Source organism: Scardinius erythrophthalmus (assembly GCF_964197995.2).
Source record: "Scardinius erythrophthalmus genome assembly, chromosome: 2".
Lineage (NCBI taxonomy): Eukaryota > Metazoa > Chordata > Actinopteri > Cypriniformes > Leuciscidae > Scardinius > Scardinius erythrophthalmus.
The window spans coordinates 46,108,188-46,124,908 of NC_138222.1; the positions used below are offsets into that span (position 1 = coordinate 46,108,188).

Here is a 16,721-nt window from a genome sequence, read left to right on the forward strand (position 1 = left end):
GTGTTTGAGTCACTGATCGGTGGTGTAATTGAGTTTAACACTCCTTTTCTGCAGGAAAAAAAAGAGTCTTTGAAATGAGGAGGTCAAATTACCTCTCCAGTCAGGCAATAAATAAGTCAAACAAGGTAAGGGCTCCTGCCAGCATATTTTAGTGCAGAATTCAATTAGTGAAAAACAAGATATGCGTGGTTCTTCAGTTAGCTATTAGATGCACGTCCTTTCCCATGATGCTCTCATTTTGCACAAGGCAATCAGGCTGGAGTACACCGCTGATGGAGGACAGCTTTAAAGAAATCCACTCCGTCCCAGTGATCGTGGGTGTCTTGGCCAAATTACAGTCACATGACCAGTGCAGGCAAGTCAGAGGGTGAGACTATTGTTGGTCTTTCTATGCCAAAGAGCTATAATCTACCAAGTCTAATATTGTTAGAAAGCCACGATCTAAATAACAGTGCTGAAACTGCCGTTAAAGGGATAGTTCAACCAAAATTAAAATTATGTAATCAATTACATGGATGACCTAAAGGACAATAAATCCTGTATGACCCTTTATCTCCTGAAAAAAAAAGGATTTCGAAAAATGTTGTTTTGTACTTTATTAAATTTCCTTGTACGGACCAAAAAAAAACCCTTTGTGTTCTGCATAAGCAAGAAGGTTTAAAAATTTTCATTTTTGAGTGAACTATACCTTTTAAAGGCCATGTTGCAGGTTAACAACCACTGTCGATTAATGGGTACATAAATCACTCAAGATATGTATATCATTTTTAAAATGTCCCAAAAATGGCCTTAAAGACCAGTTTTTTACGTTTTTGGTATTAACGGTTTTTTTACGCAACTCGGTGATGACGTCACGTTGGGGAGAAGTGGAGGAAAGCTAGCCTCAGCCTAGTATTATGGTGCGTTCAAAGTCATCTCGTATAGATCGTATTTACGAGTTGAACGCAATTAAACGCCACCACAATGTCGTAAATACTTAATAATTAAATGCATGGTCCGAGGAGAATGAGTGGAGAGTTGGTGAAGTGTTCTGGTGAGTTGCTATCATTTAACAACGCAGCAATGAGCACTGGAGGTATAGTCTACGAGCAGCAGTGCACAATAACGACACTTTTTTTTTCTTTTCATCTACAAATAGAATCAAATAGGCATCATGCTAGCTATATGGGTGTTTCTAAGCGTTTATCTCTTCCTCCGGTGAAAATGTTGTTGCAAACGTAGCCGCCGCGTGTCTGTCGCTGTGTTTAGCAGGTGCTTGTGTGCGTGGTGCCGTCCCATGGAAACTGCGTTGGAAAGCTTGTGCTGTAGGGAAGTGAGTGTGTTTTGGTCGCTGGTCGAGGAGCTCACCCCACACCAGATGTGACGTGCCTCACTCAGCATCAAGAGTTTTTACACCCAGCACAAACAGTAGTTCACCATTGTCAATCTACCTAACGTTATATATTTCTATATATTTATCTATCTAGCTGCTAGCTATCTATGCTATTGCTAACGTTATGCTATCTGGCTGTCTGCCTATCTCTCTATACTAGCCTATCTATATATTTATCTGTCTGTCTATCTATATCTATTTATTTATCTATAATCTGCGCTAACGTTATCTGAATACTCTCGTCTGCTACTCGTCTCTCTAGTCACTCTATCAATGCGGGCCGCGGGCTTTGGTAAATTCTCTCCCCAACGTGACGTAATGACATTGTGGGGGAAAGGAGAGTCGTTGCAAACCGCTCTACTTTTTCGTATTATATTCCGCTTTGTGATACCCAACGACATAAAATGCAATGGATAACAGTTTAAATGTTTATTACCAACAAGTAAATAGCACAAATTCGATGAAAAAAAAACCTGCAACACGGCCTTTAAGACACTCTAAGTTTCTATATAGTGACTGAGGTTTAAAAATGGACAGGCATAATGTGTGGCGTGATATAATGTTTTTTCCACTATGAAGCTGATATACTGTATGGAAAAGTTTCCATTGATTTCTGCACGGGAGTGGTGTGACGCACGTCAAGCATGTACTTGAGGGCAGTTGGACAATGTATAGAATAAGAAAGCGAGTTGGGAGGCACACAAAACACACATACACGGACCCACACTGCAACACACCCAACTGGCTACAATGTCGCCTTTGTGACATAATGCTCCTCGCACAGTAGATTTTTGGAAAATAATCCAACTTTTCCTATCCTACGCATCCAGCAATAACAACTGACATCACAGGTCCAACCATATGCCCTGTGGTGCTCGTGAACGTTTTGCATTTTCTCAGCACATGGGGGGTAAAAGAAACACTGTAAAATGGTTATTATATTCCAATCATGCCCAAGAAACCTATTACAGCATGGCACAGGCCACATGAAACCCGAGGAACCTTGAGGAACCCCAATGCTCAAAACTACACAACAGTTGAGAAGCTAACAAAAACAGAGGGGGAAAAAAGGAAAACTGAGAAGAAAATAAAGACAGAAAAACTACTACCATGAACCATGTGTGTTTGTGAGATCTGTTTCTTTCCCTGCGAGGTCCATGAATATGTGTCAAATACAGGGACTCTAGCGAGATGAGAAGCTCCCCTGGTGTCGACACGCACATGCTCTATAGCTCTAGTGGCCGTTGATGCTGACATGAGGTTAACATTATCACCGCTGAAAGCACGACAGGTGGGTCACATGAAAGGTCTCTAATTTTCTCTTGCAAACGGGACACATGGTTCATATTATTCTCTAGAAAAGCTGACAACGCTCCAATGAAAATATCAGGAGGCTTCCACCACCACTACTGTTCGCCACACACTATTTTCAAATGTATCTTAGATTATGTAGCAATGTAAATTTGCCCTGCCTACTGGGCTTCGAAGGGAAGATTTGGAGGGAACCCGAAACGTAAATAAATAAATGTGGGGATTTGAGGAGGCATGTGGGAAGGTGTTCAAGAGCTGGGTGTGATGTGAATACAACACGACACAAATGTATATGAATAGAACATAAAAATTTGCCTTCACCTGAAACATCTGCACATCACTGCTGTTTACATGCCATATCTGTGTGTGCATGCTGAAAGAATCCCATCTGTATAAAATATCGATACTGCACTACTTCTATTTTGTGCAGCTCACAACAGAGCCGAGGCTCAAGTACACAACAACACAGGCGGGAATTTTTTTGAAGTGAGCTGAAAATACAACTCTTTTCTAAAGTGTCTGAAAAGGCTGCCAGATAAGCAGCATTTAGCCATAAATTCAGAGTCGGCGCTAAGCTTTTTTATGTATAGCTCGCAGAGCGCAAAACCATGCCCTGCTGAAATCAAAAGCGGTAATAGTCAGGTTAGCCACTGTCATTCTAAGAGGGAAGTCGGTTGTGAAATTGTAAAATTGTAAGGCTCTCGCTGTCTATTTCACAGCCTACATTTTATGAACGCTCTCTAAAATTATTCAGAAAAAGAGGCTATCACATGGCAGTCAGTGTTTGAGGCTCACAAAGGTGAGGCGAGAAAAGACTCAAGCAATCCTAATCTGCCTGCTGAAGACGGCCACTAATAATACGCTCCTTTATCTCCTTTGCTTAAACAGTGCATACCTTGAAGTTCACAAAAACGTGTGATTCTCATCGAGCTCTCCAAGCGCAACAGAGTGGAGAGAGGGAGAGAGAAAGAGAGAAAGAGCGAGCAAGAGAGAGAGAGAGAGAGAGAGAGAGAGAGAGAGGACATTTTCCCCTTCACATTCCTCACAGATTCAAGTCCAATTTGCTCTGAAAGTCCTCTGCATTAAGCCCGCATGCCAGGCTGATAGAATACAAAAACAGTCAAATGCCGTCCATCCCACCCTTGTTTTCCCTGATTATACTTGGCAGCCATCGTACATTGGCCATACAGAACTTAAGACACTACAAAATAGAGAAAAAAAATTCACTCGATATATTCCCAATGAGCAGGTTAACCCTCTGCAAGAACGATTAAATTAATAAAAAGTTCTAAATATGGCTTCAAACCAAGCTGTTTAAAAGATAAAATAAAATTGATATACATGAATAAATAAATGTCCTAATGTTCTTTTAGACTCAAAATTACAATATAAAAATATTATATATATTTTCTCAGTATATAAAACTATATTAAATCAATATTGCCATCAATTAAAAACACACACACAGACATACCATGAACACTATATATATTAAAAGATAGGCCTACTTGAAGAATCATGGACTTAAGGGCCTTAAGGAGAATCTCTACCTCATGAGGGTGCCTCAAATATCCTGTAATGTACTTAGGGTGCCTAGAGGTTCTCCAAAAAGTTCTTCCATGTGCCGTTTCATTTTTAAAGTGTAGAATTATTTGAAAGGCTTGAATGTAATCACTCAAAGTGGTCTGGAACACAGTTTAAATGATTTAAAATTGCTTCTAAACATCTACCATAGACAATGCCATACATCAGAGGGTTAAGAGAGAGAGCGAGAAGCTGAATATTAATGTGCCGATATCTGTATGCACATTTTCTGCCCAATAAATAGAGCTGAAAGGGCCCAGATGAAATCTGTGTGGTAAAGATGATATCATAGCATTGTGGTTGCACAGCAGTCTGGCAGACACATACCTCACTCCAGAGAGAGAGAGGAAAAAACAAAACTCTAAATAATATTTCTCCTTGCCTTTCCCATTTGAATATTCATCCCGTTTCCACGTCCCCAGAAACTCTTCTAATCAGAGTCACTTCCCCTTTAATCACTGGGGCTGTAATTATGATTTGATAAAGCATTTTAACGCACTCTTCAGTGTCACTCACATATCTATGCTTGGAATACCGTATTAAGAGCTGTCAGCCCTTAAGGGGAGCACTTCCCAAACAGTACTGATCCAAATATGGTAAACACGCCCATCAGCTCTAATTGAAATTATTACAGGTTTGAACATGCTAACGCTACAGCTAATGTTCCCCCTGAAATCGAGCAAGTCTAGCAGACTCAGCTAAGATTCCTCTACCTCCCTCTCATGTGCAGTAATTGTTTAACCCTGAGTGGAAGTGGATGAGTGCCTTTTTTCACCCTATGCCAAAAAAAGAAAAAAAGAAAAGAGAAACAGGCCTGTGTAGCACTTTCCTATCCTGCTTTTCGCTTTCTAATTCTGTCCAACACAAGGCTTGAAGGAAAAGCCTCTCTGGTTCCATGTTCATCTTGGAAGAGCGAGCGTTCTAGGATGATCGTTGACCACAAGTTGATAATGATGACGATTTAATTAGAAGCCTCTCTCTGGTCTGGAGTCAGCCCAAACTCCTCCACCCTGCAGATGGAATAAATTTAGCAACAGTGAAGAAGAGTAGGGCCATCTTTTGCTCCTTTCTTCCACTGCTCCCTCCCCCTTCACAACTTCTCTTTCTTGTCATCTAAGTACCACCTCCAATCAGAGACAGAAAACATTCTTCCCCTCTGACACCACACCGCAAGTCGTTCATGCGCCATCATCGCTCAAGCTTGCATCCCCTAAGTGCGCATGCACCTCACCGCTCCCCAATTACCAACATGTTGCACTCATTGCAAATATTAATACAATGCTTGAACAAAGTTTTAAGTAACACTCTAATAGTAGTAGAAGCTGCTATAAATGAATCAGGAGAAGAGAAGTGTTTTCAAGGTAACAGCAGGAGCAGCTCCCGGCTCTAGTACCAACTGGAACAAGGTGAAAAAGCCCTGGCTCTGGGGCGACCAGTGTTGTGGAGAAAATGTCTTATTTGCATCCTGGCAGGTCTCGGGGGTTTAGTTTAGCCCTGTGTCATAGTTTCGGTTTCTTTCCTGCTAGAGAAACAGTGTGTGCTATGAGTGAGCTTTTTCAGCTGCAGGCCCATGACGGAGCGCCGCAGGACGACATGCCCACCGGTGGAAAAAGACTGGTGGGGCTGTAAGCCTGCCAGGATCTTCCCTTTATTCCAGCTTCCCTCTTTTTGTGGAGTTCGTATGTTCCTAAACTCTGGCCTACGATGAGTGATTCAGAGTGATTTGAGTGCCGGTGTGGGTATGCTGATAGACGTCAAAGAGGCTCCAAAGATATGCGGGGGAGGCATAACCGCAATATTCTCTCCATTATTTCAACAGATTTCTGCCATCCTATAAAAAAAATAAAAAAATCACTACATTACAGCCCTTTTGACACCACAACTACTCATAAGAAAAATTAGGGCTTAAATTATGTTCGTAGACCTTCCTGCCCAAAGATTTAACATGACAAACTAATGAAAAAGGGGCTAATTTTTTTTTATTCAATTTCAATTTGTTTTCCTCTGCAAGAAAACATTCACTTTTTCCAGCCTGGTGTTTTCACTTTGGTGTGATTAATACATCCTGGCAAAGCCAAAAAGAGAGAGAGCGGAAGAGGAAAGACTTCACTTTCAACGTATAATAAATTACCTCAACAACACCACAAAATGTGCAGCTTTTAAGCGTGTCCATACTTTAAATGTGAATTCTCAAGAAGATGAGATGTCTTTGCTTGCGTATGTATGGATGAGAACTGAGTGTGAAATCTATAGTGGGACTGAATCAAAACTACTTTAAAATTTTGCCATTGAGGTTTAGTCACAATAGCGAATGTTCATTTAATTTCACAGGCAAAAAAACGCACGGCTCCCATAGAAGTCACTTTCAAACCAAGAAGTGATGTGAACTTGAACTCGAAATCTGTGTTTCGATTACTATTTTGCAACAATGGTGAATTGACCGCACCTTTAGAGTTTTCATGTCCACTATCTTAGAGCCAGTAGTGCCATGACCCCAGGAATGATGAATGATCCCTATGGGATCTTCAGGAACCTTCTTCACTCCATGCTCCCAGCTCTGCAGCTCTGAATTAAGACCAACATCATTAACTGCTGAGTCTCTTCACGTAGAGACCATTGAGCCAAGCCGCGCTCTAAACTGTGAAGGCTAGAATGGCAGATCAAGCTAACACACACACTTATCACACATCAGTTGCTGTCACCACTTGACCCATCATCAAAAGCTGTTCATGGACACATCCATAAAGATAGTCAAGGGCTTTCTCTCAATCTGTCTGTTTGCTGCTGCACTACATCTTATTACATTGGCAGTCAGGTAGCAGAGCATTTTTCTTATTCAGAAAGAAAGAAAAGAGAGATGGAGATAAGTGTGAGGGAGGGAGAGAGAGAGAGAGAGAGAGAGAGAGAACACTTGTGGTTTGGTCTGCTGAAGCCATTTTCTTGTGACGCACATGTACACCGACGGCAGAAAGCCTTTAAAACTGCAAGCGGGTGCACATAATCGCAGAATAGGAAACAAAAGGGGCTGGTTTATAAAATACTTCAGTTGAACTACTGTCAGACACACAGCCACAGCATTCCTCCCTTCTCCTTACCAACCTCCTTTGTCACTTTAATTTGCTTCTGGCATTTTGCATCCTGAGTTTCCACACATACACACACACACACACACACAGAAACTATGGGTGATGTGATTTTGGCATCAAATCTCCTGTTTTTTCCATAAAAATTTCCAGACTTTTAGATGTCCTATCAAAAAACATGCCTGCAATTAGCTCCAAGCTTCAGCATTTCTTCATTCTAGAAGATTCTCATTAACACAAAAAAAAACAAAGTCTAATTCATTACAAAACTGTTTAAGAAGATAGCAACAGGGTTTCTTTCACAAAACAGAAAAGTCCCAGGAATTCAAAGGCCCTTTTGTCTTAAGAGGAACTCAACTTCAGGGTGGATATTTCTTTGACAGTTCTTAACAAAAATAATTTTCTATGTTGTGAGGGCTAAATCAAGCCTTCTATCCCGAACATGCTAGAATGAACAAATGATTGAAGTACATCAACTATATAAAATTATGTGTATATATAAAACATATTAAAATATGTATATCAAACATTTTAAACATTATATTATGGACATCATGTCATCATGGACTAACTTACTGTGGTTTGTGATCCATCACATAAAAGCAGACTTATAGGAATCTGGAGCATCACATATTGACCTGCTTAATCACATGCGTACTATGAGAGTTAGGTAGAGGGCAATCTGCCAGCTTGATCTTACTGGCTCACATTTGATCTAATAGCAGAGCATTCAGAGTGGGCGGAGTCTTCTGCCGGGGGCTGCACAATCCCTTTGTAATGGAACACATAGCATTTTAGGATAATGATCAATTATTCTCTACCACGAAAGGCCAGGATTATCACAAATCTCGAACTAAATAGTGCCTAGCTCCCAACACTGTCCTGATTCCCTTAATCCGTGTTTGACAATGATTTAGCTAACACAGCAAACTTTCACCATAAGATGATGTAATATGAAATTCACATTGTGAAAGTGATAAATACTAGAATAAAAAGCTACTAAATTTGTTGTTTAGTGGAGTTGCAGGCATGTAAGAGGGAATTACGGAGTCTCAAAAATGTAATGCTTACTATACTAAACTCAATACACATCATTCCTACCCCAATAAAGCATGATGAATTCATAGAGTACCTCTTATTAATATTAAAAAATGAACAAGAAGCTTATGCAAAATCATAGTACTTTCCAGTTAAATTCTTGATGCCTATATAACAGTACAGCATCTGCAGACTTTTTTCAGCATCTACAATAAAAAAGTGACACAAAGTCTATAAAGTCTAAGATAAATCACGACATCTACCATTCAGCAATATTTACTACTTTTATAAATTACATTATATATTAATTATAATTACTTAAAAATGGAGGATGAAAGAGGTGAAGTAAAAAATGCAAGGACAATTGCGAACAGCAAAGGACTAGCCCTAAACACAGAGTCCATATCAACAGATTTATTTTTATTATTTATTCATGCACCAATTAAAGGTTAAGCATGTGCCAAAGCCTGTGTCAGAGAGCAGCTGCAGTGAGCGAGAGGGAGAGAGCGGCCACAACAAGAAGGTTAAGGAAAAAGCAAACTAACTTTGTCTTGAAATGGTTTTGGCCAGGAGACAAGCTCTCCACAAAAGAGCACGGACTGGCATAAACATTTGTACAAAATTATAAGTGCATTTGGAGACGCATGCAGGAGTCAACCGCCTGCACACGGTTCCCTCCGCTCACTCTCTCCCAGCAAACCCTCCACCCCAGAGCGCGTGTGTGTATACAGGCTCCAAACCACTGCATTTTAATTACTGCCAGCAAGCACAGCAAACCCCTTTGAAATGGAAATGGCCTCAGAATCTTCCTCTGCACAGCAGAAATCATCTTCTGATTTAAAAAAAAAAAACAAAAAACAATATGCTACACCACAGCCTAGACCTGATAATGCTGATTATAACCACCAATAAAGCCAGTGTCAACAACCACACAGTCCCAAAGATCCCTAGCATTAAATCTACATATTCATGTGTGCTTATAAAAGAGCTAGGAGAGAGAACAATAGGAAAATATTTCATGATACAGAAGGCATATTTGTCATGCACCTAATTTCAAAGAAAAGTAGGCTTTATGTGTCATGCAACACTAAGTTCGGGACATTTTGATTTAAGCAATAGTGTGCATTGATGGAACACATTCAAAGAGCAGCTCTATTATTGTGCTAGCACATCCTGTTATCAGGCAAATGCTGTGAGAAGATGAGGAAAAGAAAGCATTTAGTAATATTTTGGAGTGAAAAGCATCTATATCTCCACTTCATTGTGCAGCATCAGGCCACAGGTGAACATGCGTTTTCAGTGGAGGGCAAAAAAGCGTGGCCTTCGTTTACAAAGAGTGTCGAGGACATCAAAGACGTCTTTAATTTTTTATCCTTGTGCCATTGCAACATCTAGACCTGAGGTTGCAAAAGGGCAAAAAACAAAATGTTGTAGAGAAAAAAGGCCTTTAGTCAGTCGCTGAAAGACACGGCCACCTGTATTGGCATTTCACAAGGCCTCCTAAGCTCTAGCTTCACTATCTTTTTTTCAGAAGCAAGACTGCAATTTGGGTGTGTTGTTAAGCCGCAGATAAGTATAGGTTGGATAATTTATACTTGCTCAGGAGGAAAGAAATACTTAAGACCTAATGTTAAAGGTCTTCACAAGACTACATATCTATCTGTCATTTGATTGTTACAGCTTTGATTTCATTTCGGTGCGTCCAGGGTCAGCATTCCTGCCTATGTAAATCATTAAATCATAGTAGATACTGGAAGCCCTGGGGATCTCGAGCAGCTGTCAGCGTGCCATCTTCCTTGATGACAATGGATCTATCATTCTGCAGGAACGCAGTGGACGGCCGCGAGAAAAGACACTGCATGCACTTAAACATCAGCATGTGCATAATAATAAGCAGTTGCAAAAAGAAATTCATGCTTTATGTAGTCATTCAAGATCTGAATATCATCCACAAGAAAACGCCACCTTCCATAGTGTCTTCCTTATTTCGCTAATTAGTAGACAAAACTCACTATAATTAAAAGTGCAGCAAAGCTTCAATAACACATTCCAGAAACTTGAGAGATTCTGCCACAAAAGGGGAAAAAAGCCTTCTAATAAACATGTTGCCATCGGTTTTGATCATTGTTGAAATATTCCACAGCAAATTAGCTAACACTTATAAAGACAGATGTCACAACATGTGCTGCCACATTTCCTCCTCATGCATTCCTCCCCTACGGCTGGCGTGCTGCTTACCTTTACCAGGCCTGCTGTTGTTTACCTCCAGTGTTGTTTATCATTAGGATTCTGCTGGCACTGTTCTAACCCCTCCAATACAAGACAGAACTATAGACGACACTTACACCTGAGCATCTAACACAACCTCACAACTTGCTCTTTTCCACTAAATATGTTACTGTACACTGGGTTACGCACTACTGCACAACAAAAATAAAATAAAAAAATGAACAAGAGTTAAAACAAGAGTATTCGTTTACTAAATTATTAGATGAAATATCATTTTGAAAGAATTGGCTCTGATAAGAACGTGATTGTTCATAAATAAACTGCTTGAGCTCAAAAAATTATTCGCTACACTCACTTCATCCTTTACTTTATCTTCCAGATATACATCCACTTAAGACGTATAAACAACATCTTTTCAAAGATTAAAGACATACTGCTTTACTAAAGTAGGAAGCGATAAGCGAGGCCAAATTAGGTCAATGAAAATGTAAATAATAAAACAGGCAATAAATAAAATGCCAAAGCTGTGTAAAACCATTGAAAACGGATTAAAACTCAAAATTACTGGTAGAGAAATCTGAGACAATATTTCTCAAGTGCTAAAACATATGGCAGACAACCTCTAGAAACAACAGACTGTGGCACATGAAAGAGAATTATTCAAAGTTCATTTACTGTCCAGATTTTAGGACTGATAATGCATTCAACTGATGCCAGCTCTGCAATTAATGTTCCCAAGAAAGTAATCAAAAGTCCCTTTATAACAGAGAACATACTTAATTATAGCTAAACAACTGAACTTATTATATCCTGCATGCACAGAAAAGTGATTCTCTCATTTCAAAATGATTTATATATGAAACACTGAGTATCAAATAAAGTGGTCTGATATCTTTTATGTATCTTAAAATTATATTTTGTATAAATGTATCTTAAAATAATTTTGCACGCATTTAAAGATTAAATGAAATGCATTTTGATGGCATGAAATTAAATCACTCAGTCACTGCAAGGTATCATGACACTCCGCGAGTGTTTTAACGATTTAGAGCCTCATGATTCAATCCCTTTAACGATGAAATGCCTCAATTAAAAAATGCAAAACTATCATCACTGCATAATAATCTCTAATAAAATTGTATTAATCCGCATGAACTGTAAGAATAATTAGAGTATAAAAAAAAACTAAAACCCTAGCCTACTTCACACACTGCGTGTTAAAATAAATATTCCAGCTGTCAAGTCTCAGAACATAAGATCTATTCAAAGACAAGTGAGGCATCGCAGAATAGAATACGGTCCAAATCTCTGAACTTACTGGCACCATAAGCGTTCGTCTGCGATCTGTCGGTATCTGCTCGCCGGATCCAGTTAGGAAATGCTCTTTACTTGCACAAAACCACAAGTTCCTCCCCAAATCCACGGGCAGAAAGTCCTGAAGAAAAAAAACAACAACAACAACATCAACGGAGATCGTCATTATCTCAAACGCTTTAATCTCAGCGAAAATGAAAGTGCATTTGTCTGTGAAATATAGTTATGAAACTGCGCAAAAACCTTCAATCATACTTCATTTCTGGCCATAAAGAAAACATTTGGAAAATCCAGTCTGCATGAAAAATAAGCTTGCATGAATACTGCGTTTAAACTTGAAACAGCGAGCAGTGAAGTTAAACAAATAAAAATAAAAAACACGGATGCGTACTACATTTGTGAAGTGTGTTAACCCTAATAAAAGAGGAGGGATTTTTTTTTAATAAATTCATTAGATTCTGTATTGGCAAATAACACATTTGATTCCTTTTTAAATCTCGATGAATTAATACAGGTAGCCACGGTCTGTATTTTAAATGCATGACTTTAGAATAAGTACATAAGGGGGATATAGGTGAGACCCTTTCTCAAAGGCAGTGAATAAGTCTATCTCTATTGCGTGCAGCACATCCCTGTATAGCAATCAGGACAATGTGCTGAACTGGCAGTCTAATTATAAATGTTCCATTGGGCTCCAGTGCCATCTTACCTTATGAGGGAACAGCTAACAGCAACTGCTCAAAACAAAATGCCATTACGGGCTCAACTTCACCCCAACAGAGGGACAAGCCAAGGGGATTGTTTTTCAAACAGCCCCCTCTCACTTAAGACAAGAATGTATTATTAGACACCCGGTTATTCTTACAGACTAGACACAATTTCAGGAGAGAAAAACTAGCAAAGTTAAGCTGTGTTTAATTAAGGTGTCAGGTTGCGTCCCTGACGGGAACAACAAAGCTTTTGTGTTTCTGTGAAAAGAAAAAAGGAGGAGAGTGTTTCGCTTTCTAGCGCCGGAAAAGTGTTTAACAAGAAGTCATTTATGTGTATTAATTTTTGTAATATTTTAAATGTCCCGTTTGACGTGTCTGAGGGGGCTTCAGGAGTTTTTAAAAACCAATACATTCCGTCATAGCCTACGTCGGCGTGTTGTGTTATGTTCCTTATTAAAATATTATCGCATCTCGTGCAGCAGTCGAAAAAAGGGCTTATCTGCGTGGTATGAGGGTCTACTTTTGGGAAACACCCATGAGATGATGGGCTATCGGTGTCCCACAGACTGAGTTCACACACATTGCGCTCCATTTGTCCTCTCATAGGCTAGCCTACCTCACCGCTCTGTTTCTGGAAATCTCAAAAGCGTCATGTAGCCTACAGCACGAAACTTTAAAAAGAGGCAGAAAAAGGATAACGCAAAGTGTAAATCGCGTTATACAAAAAATAAACGCTAAAATTGTTTTACTGGATTTATTTTGAATAGAAATTCACTGTCAATGTAATTTCAAACTACTAGGCTATATGATTTTTTGTGTAAAGTTTTTATTATTATTATTATTATTACACATAGCCTATCTGGTTGACGTTTTAAAACAAAAGCGAAAAGTACGTTAACAAACGTTTTAATAAGCGCCATAATTTCTCAGATAAAATATCACACATTCTGATCAAATAAATAAGAAATAATTCCCGGAGTTCACTTACTTTCAGTCTGAATGCAGTTGTATATCAGAGCACCTGGGAGATTAAAAGGAGTCTGCTTGTCCAAGTTGCTTATTGTCTCTAAATGGTTCAGCTTTAGATGAGGACTTCATTTTAATTTATGGCTTATGCATTCTTCAAAGGTCAATATGCCTGACCTCGAGCGAAAGTTGAGAAACAATTCCCATGCTCGCTTAGAGAACAATTTTGCCTTCAGAATTTTTTTTTTTTTTTAACTACCTGCTTAGCTATCTCTCGCGGGCTGGAAAGGTGTCTGATCTTTAAAAACACAAAGCATGTCCAGTTTTTAATAGAGAGAAAGTTAAAACGACGTCGAATCGGATACTTGCCAGTAGCCTACCACCTAGGCTATAGCAGCGCTTCTCCCGTTATTGTCAATGAATAGTACCGCTCTGTGGACAAAAGTGAAATTACCTCCGGTGTAGTGAACTTATCCGCCGTCCGGATGACAACTACATGATATCTATTACTCAGAAATAAAACTAATTAAATAGCACTGCACCTGGAGTTATTATCAGACGTACATTGTTAGAAATCAAACCTGCGCATCACTGTTTCCTTTCGGCGCGTGCGTTTGTGAGCAGGCTACACTAGGCTACAATAGTTACAATAGCGGACAATGAAGTACAAACAAAACATTATAACTGCTGGGAGAACATACAAGAACCGCTTGGGTGATGTCTGTTTAACTTTTTTCTGTTAATCGACTAGATTTTTGCGGTTTTTTTGTTAAGAAATAAGCTCTTAATCGTTCCTCGTCATCGGTCTACGGAGTAGGCTATCATGCGTCACTCTTCGTTGAAAATGACCGTTTAGACAAATATCAATCCTGGACAAGCAACCCCTTTCAAATAGTTTGGACACTTACTGTAAAGCTTCTGTAAATAACACGTGAATGTATCGATACGGTAGCTGCGATGTTAAAAGACGATAAACGCAACATGACGAAAAGACACGAAATCACGGACGACAGGTTATCAATGATAAAAGTTTACCTTGATGTGAGCAGGGTACCAAAACAAGCGCTCGTCTTCGCCGTATCCCGTTTTTGGTTTTGAAACAGGTTAAAGATAATGAACACTGGAGTGTAGAAGCAAAGAAAGAAGAAAACTGAAGTGTGTCGCTTCCACTGACCGTAGAGGGAATCCCGCTTTGGCTGTATGAAGTTGAACTGTCAAAACTGCTGAGAGCAGTTGCAAGTATATTTATCGCGATTTCCTCACTACTCTAAAACAGAAGCGACAGAAGACGATGGTTACTGCTGTCAATCTTGGCAATCAATGCAAGCGGCCATGTCGCAAGTATTCAAAGCATTTCCCGTCGTGCAACATCAGAAAGTGAGTGGCCAGGGCATTGATCTGAGGAAAGAGGCAGGGCTCCCCCTCCCAGACAACACATGAGAGAGAGAGAGAGAGAGAGAGAGAGAGAGAGAGAGAGAGAGAGAGAGAGAGAGAGAGAGAGAGAGAGAGAGAGAGAGAGAGGTGGCGTAGAATAGTGTATTGTGAAGTGGAAAAAGAACTCAGGTGATGTACATTTTCAAATGTCAGGATATTGTTAGCCATATAAAATTTCGCGTTAAAAACATTTGTAAATATTCACGCGTCAAGACATCTGTTAAAGTTATAGCCTAGCTATTTAAAAATAAATGGGTTATAAATTAAAACTCATTTGCATTTGCAACAGCGACCATAGTGCTGATTAGGAAAAAGCTTAGGGTGGCTATACTATCTCTATAGCCCAATATGCAAATTTTGTTATTGGATTAAGCTGGAGCTAGGGACTTGAACGTGATATAAAGGTGAAAATGTAAAGATTGTGATTTCACTGCTTTACACTAGGCTACTTTTGAGGATAACATGTCGAAAAAAGTTCTAAGCGACGGCAAAAAAAAAAAAAAATCTTACCTATGAGCATTTTTATGGAATTTGAAGTTACCTATAAGCTAATCCTCACGCAGAGGAAAAATCGTAACGTATCTCTCACACAGACGTTTATTATGTTATAAAATTGAAAAAATGGTTAATTCCGCTATAAAATGCTTACTGCGTAGCCTATATTTATCCAACGCGCCTTCTTCTCAAAAGATTGTAAAACAGTGTTTTACACCTGGAACGATTATTGAAGTTAGTCTTGTGCCAACAACCAAGGCCATCTCAGGTCATTCTACAAAACCGAATGTAGAAGAATCGTGTTTAAAAAGCATCGGCTATTATAGCAATTGATTTGATCGATATAGGCTATTGATGAATTAGGGCATTGTGATCAGAATTTAAACTTATCACCTCCAGTGATAGTCTCCCTGAAACTGGGGAAATAATTACATTGTCTCATTATTGCAAAAAATAAAATAAAAACTGATTTTCTTTTACACAATAAGCTGTTTAAAAATTGTAGGCTATTCCAAATTAATTTCACGGACACAGGCATGATGATTATTCGAATTCAGGTAAACGATTTTGAAATAAATCACAAATGTTTTACAAACCTGTTTTTTTTTTTTTTTCGCAAAGCCTATAATATATATAGGCTATATATATAGCCTATATATGTATATTTTTAAATCATATATATGTTTGGCTTAACACTGTCTTGTAACACAAACATTTGTTCACATCTGTGAAACGGTTTCCTTTACACTGGTAGCCTATAGAAATATTTAAGAAGTTACCAATAAAGTGCATGAACAAAACTACGGAGACATTCCTCTCCAGACAGCTTTTTAGACAATCCACCGTATAATTATATTAAGTTGTGAAGAAACTGTTCGCTCTTAAACAGACAAAGATCAGGTCAGATGAGTTTGAATAGCCTATATTTGAATGTGCAGCGCACTTCAGGAATGCTGGTTGGTCAGACATAAAAAAAAAAAAAAAAAAAACTACAACACTGACAGACTTATGCAGAGATCGGAAACATAAATACAGTTCTGTTCAGCAGTTACAAAGACATGCAGTAAAAACTAAAGTAGGTAGTTAAAAATCGCATATAGCCTAATCTGTCAACTGTCGCGGTTTCCTTTTTTTATATAAAATTGCTTGCATCTTATTTTATTTATTTTGTGGTGAAAATATCAT

The 16,721-nt window shown here is 38.9% G+C and overlaps 1 protein-coding gene across 19 annotated transcripts in view; it reads right to left on the bottom strand.

The window, feature by feature from the left end:
- The window catches only part of sox6 (SRY-box transcription factor 6), a 151,170-nt gene that overhangs the window by 134,338 nt on the left and 111 nt on the right, over nt 1-16,721 (bottom strand). For 3 of the 19 annotated variants that reach the window (XM_081359790.1, XM_081359785.1, XM_081359804.1), the window contains exons 1-2: nt 14,643-14,979; nt 11,936-12,052 (exon numbers count right to left, since the gene is read on the bottom strand). The gene's annotated coding sequence lies outside the window, so the exon portion shown is untranslated. Of the gene's footprint in view, nt 1-11,935; nt 12,053-12,640; nt 13,015-13,629; nt 14,042-14,642; nt 15,020-16,721 lie in introns of those variants that run through there. The other 16 variants (XM_081359786.1, XM_081359784.1, XM_081359803.1 and 13 more) reach the window with 10 other exon arrangements.